The 4,986-nt window shown below is 34.6% G+C and overlaps 1 pseudogene; it reads right to left on the minus strand.

Moving 5' to 3' along the window:
- Positions 1–816: 816 nt before the first annotated feature.
- On the minus strand, positions 817–933 carry LOC145255888 (5S ribosomal RNA; annotated as a pseudogene).
- Positions 934–4,986: the final 4,053 nt, after the last annotated feature.

Genomic DNA, 4,986 nt, shown 5'->3' on the forward strand with positions numbered 1-4,986 from the left:
TTTCTTTTTTCTTTCTTTTTATTTACTTTTCTTTTTTCTTTCTTTTTATTTACTTTTCTTTTTTATATAGGTTTTAACTTCTTTCTTTTTATTACTTTTCTTTTGTTTGACGTTTTCTTTTGTTTTTCCTTTTTCTTTTTATCGTTCTTAGCTTCTTTTTTTCGTCTACTTTTCTTATGTTTTTATTGTTTGTTTTTCTTTTTCTTTTTTTTCTTCTTTTTATTTCTCTTATTTTTCTTTCTTTTATATAGTTCATAACTTATTCTACTTTTCTTTTCTCTTTTGTTTCTTTTCTTTTTTCTTTCTTTTGCTCTCTTTTTCTTTTTTTTTACGTGTTCCTTCTTCTTTTGCTTTTTTTCTTCCCTGTTTTCCTGTTTGTTTCTCTTTCTTAACTTTCTTTTTCTTCCTTTTTTTGTTTGCTTGTTTATTGTGATGCATAATTGTAATGTATGTGGATGACAGACCTGCAATGGGAAAATATGTGGATGACAGACCTGCAATGGGAAAATATGTGGATGACAGACCTGCAATGGGAAAATGTTTAGCCAAGAGAAGAGGGACCGCCTGAGATTATCTGGTATCTTTAAAATAATGTTTTTAGAATCAAGGGTTTAATGCTGAGCAATTGAACCACTTGAGATCCTACAGAATTAATGCCCACTTCAAATAATAGACACCTTATGTAAGTGTAAGTGAAATTTTTGTGGCAGAAGGTGCGCAATTCCCAACCACACCTCTCCTAGGATAACATTGTTAAATACCAGTGGCAAGTGAAGTACAGGACGACTCGAAACAAATGTCGAAATAAGCGGAGAATACATACAGCACCTAGAATTCCCAAATGGTCATCCATCTGATACTAACCAGGCTCGACGTTGCTTAACTTCGGTGATCTGACAAGAACTGGTGTGTCAACGTGATTATGCCGTACATATATATGTATGTGTATATATATGTGTGTGTGCATATATATATATATATATATATATATATATATATATATATATATATATATAGAGAGAGAGAGAGAGAGAGAGAGAGAGAGAGAGAGAGAGAGGGGAACAGAATTTAAATACAGTTTTAAATATAATGGGCGGAAGTCTCTCGAGAGCTCTTTCAGCTATCATCTCATCAGGAGAAAATCGATAGCGTAAAAATAATAATAATACTATATCGAAAGTATAGAGTTCTATGGGGAACTATTGAATGTGCCAAAAATTACGGGGACACTAAAATAAAGTTTATTGACGTTTAAAAAACGATTAAAATATTGGCACAACGAGTGAAAAAAAAACCGGGAGAAAAGATTCACAGTTCCCCAAAGAGAAACAATGCGTTAGATGTTCCTTTCTGCCGGCAGAAAGAAGGTTTTCGCACCGCAATAGAGACAGACTCCAAAATCTTTAAATGGTTTTTGGAGCCCGCTCTATGTAGCACCTAGAACCATTCTATTTTATATCTATCGGCACAGCACGGGTTGTCAACCAAATGCTGGCCAATAGCAGTGTCCAAGGCTGCAGAAGGAGGGAGACCACCAGACCCCATCCTCCCTTGTCTGATCTTCGATGGAACATGCTGGTTTATACGAGTCAAAAGATGGAAGGATGTTCGCCCAACATAACCAGCATCGCACTGGCATTTGAATTGATATACAATATTGCTATTTTGGATGTAAGGCAAACTATCCTTGCAAAAAGCAGGAAATGCAGGTCTCGTAGTATATACTAAACGCAAGGACACAGAATAAAAGCAGTCATAAATACTTCTGCGAATCTGTTTGGAAAGTCTGTTACTCTTTTTCCCAATCCACGGTAATTTTAAATAAACCGGGCATTTCAAAGGTCTAAACATTTTAGGGGGTTTAAAATCCGCAACCTTTTTGAAAATACAGTCATTAATAAGGTCAACAGGATAACCATTATTGAGGAATATTTCCCTGGTCTTATCGAGTTCGGCGTCCAATCTGTTAGGTGAACAAATCATCAGGGCTCTATGTACCAAAGTATTAATTAAGCCGACCATACGTGATTTTGGTACAAAAGACAACCAGTTCACATATAGGCCAGTAAATGTCGGCTTCCTATAAATTGTAGTGAGAAAGCCCCCCCCCTGAACGTTCGACAAGAACATCCAAGAAGAGAAGCGAATTGTCCTTCTTACTTTCCATAGTGAACTTAAGAGCCCCATGCAAAGATATCAACCTATCAAAAAATATCGACGCTTCACTTTGCGATGGAAAAACAGCAAAAGTGTCGTCAACGTATCTGAAATATGCATTGGGCTTTGTTATAGATTTAAACAGAACGGATTCATTGTACCCGACGAAAATATCCGCTAAAGTTGGGGCCAACGGACTCCCCATTGAAACCCCGTCAACCTGATAGTACATAATATCACAAAAACTGAACTCCACAGATTTTGCGCACATTAAAATGAGTTCAATAAGAATCTCTTTAGAAAAATGTGGAGCAGTCAGGCGACAATCGTAAAGCGCGTCGGTACATATACGTATAGTCTCATCCAGCGGTATGTTGGTAAAGAGACTAGAGACATCAAATGAACACATAAAAGATGTCTCTGCATTAGAATCCAATCCACGTACATAATCAACAAACTGAAAAGAATCAGGGATACAGTGCGTGGTATATAACTCGCAAACAGGTTGCAGAATTTCCACAAGCCACTGAGCCAAAGAATTTTGTGCCGAACCAACCATTGATAAAATAGGTCTCAGTGGAACACCTTGCTTGTGGATTTTAGGGAGACCATACATTCTAGGACGTTGTGAACCAGAAGGTCTAATCCTGTCATAGACGTCCTTGCAAAAAACTTTCTTTTTAAATAATGCAAGTAGACGTCTTTGCATTTTTGCCTCTTTTTTGCAAGTATTATCCGTCAACTCGACAGGACTGAGTTTACGGAATTTCGAAACATCATTGAGAATAACTGCCATTTTCTCAACGTAGTCCGATTCGTCCAAAATCACAACTCCTGCACCTTTGTCTGGTTTGCACATATAAATATTGGCATTGGATTTTAACGCTTTCATAGTTTTAAATTGCGTTATGTTCTAGACAAAGTCGCTATAATCAACAGGTGTGTTACTGTATCGGTGAGCTAAGGCAACTAAACTAGATTTCATCCCAGAAATTCTTTCCGGGGAAATAGGAACGTTATGCCCCAGTTGGGAGAACAAAACTTCAAAGACAGAAAGTGTTCGCTCTCTATTTATACTAGTTAAGGGAATACAAAAACCCAATCCCTTAGACAGAACTCTATTTTCAATTTCTGTAAGTTCCGTTTTCGAAAGATTGAAAATATGTTTGCTTTCATTAATGGGTTCACACCCATACCTTCTACGAACCAGAAGAGCAAGATGTTTATTATTGTCATTGGAAGCACGTTGCTTAGCAAATTGATCACCGATGGATAAATACTTGCAAAAGCGGAAAAAGTCAAAAAAGGACAGGAAACCCTTAACTACAGACCAGAGGTAATGACGATTACTAATATACACCTCTAGCTTCTCCGTCAACTTATTAATATCGTCTCGTATAAACGCCCACTCCATAGACAAACTAGGTTTTACTCGATATGCAGCAATGCGTTTACTGATATATAGTAGGGCCACATCTTATTCCAGACAAGAACGCAAAAAGACTATGGAGAGGTTGGTAGATCTAATTCTACTCCTTATTCGAATAATAGTATTACAAATATCAATTTGATGTTGACTGTACCTTTTCCGAAGATATTTAAATAAATGTTTAGAGGTACAGAATTTAAATACAGTTTTAACTATAATGGGCAGTTTTAAACATAATGGGCGGAAGTCTCTCGAGAGCTCTTTCAACTATCATCTCACCAGGAGAAAATCGATAGCGTAAAAATAATAATACTATGTCGAAAGTAAAGAGTTGTATGTGGAACTATTGAATGTGCCAAAAATTACCGGGACACTAAAATAAAGTTTATTGCCGTTTAAAAAACGATTCAAATATTGGCACAATGAGGAGGGGAAAAACAAACAAACAATATTTTAATCGTTTTTTAAACGTCAATAAACTTTATTTTAGTGTCCCCGTAATTTTTGGCACATTCAATAATTCCCCACAGAACTCTTTACTTTCGACATAGTATTATTATTTTTACGTTATCGATTTTCTCCTGATGAGATGATAGCTGAAAGAGCTCTCGAGAAACTTCCGCTCATTATATTTAATATATATATATATATATATATATATATATATATATATATATATATATATATTAAGTAATGTGATTGATAATTTAAAATTTAAAAATCAAATTATAATTAAATTAAAAATCCGTTTCATAAGAAGGAACAACAACAAAATCAATTATCTGTACGATCGTTTCGGAAAACAATACTTTTTACTGTGGTATACATCAAGTTACGTACAATAATTACATATAGTTTTTTAATAAGCAAGGTCTCCTCGTCAGCAAATTTTTAAGGGTTTTTATTGAATTTAAAAGACACCATAAATAAACCTAGCATTAAAAGTGAGGCAGATGAATCTGAAAAAATTGAAATAAAAGGTCTGGATTTAGAATTTATAAGAAAATTAATATGGGTTAGAGATAGAAATAAATAGAGAAAAATATAGATTTGAATTTACATTATAAGTTTGCTTTAAAAATATATAGAGATATTTACCTTTTAATTTTTCGCTTTTTGAAATCAGGAACTATGGTTAAAATACTCATTTAGATGTTTGCTATAGCTTTTTATCTTATTGAATGATGAATTTTAAAAGGGGGGGGGGACGCCCGTGCAATAAATTATTTCCGTTAGCGTATTTTTTATTTAAAATTCTAAATGAGTATTTTAACCATAGTTCCTGATTTCCAAAAGCGAAAAATTAAAAGAGGATAACTGAGGTCGCAACTATGATCATACCCGTATGGGTTACGTAAGTCGCTTAATATTCTACTTCATCGAGCAGTTATAATATTACT

Source organism: Euprymna scolopes, chromosome 31 (genome assembly GCF_053919585.1).
Source record: "Euprymna scolopes isolate OS-2025 chromosome 31, ASM5391958v1, whole genome shotgun sequence".
Taxonomy (NCBI): Eukaryota; Metazoa; Mollusca; class Cephalopoda; order Sepiida; family Sepiolidae; genus Euprymna; species Euprymna scolopes.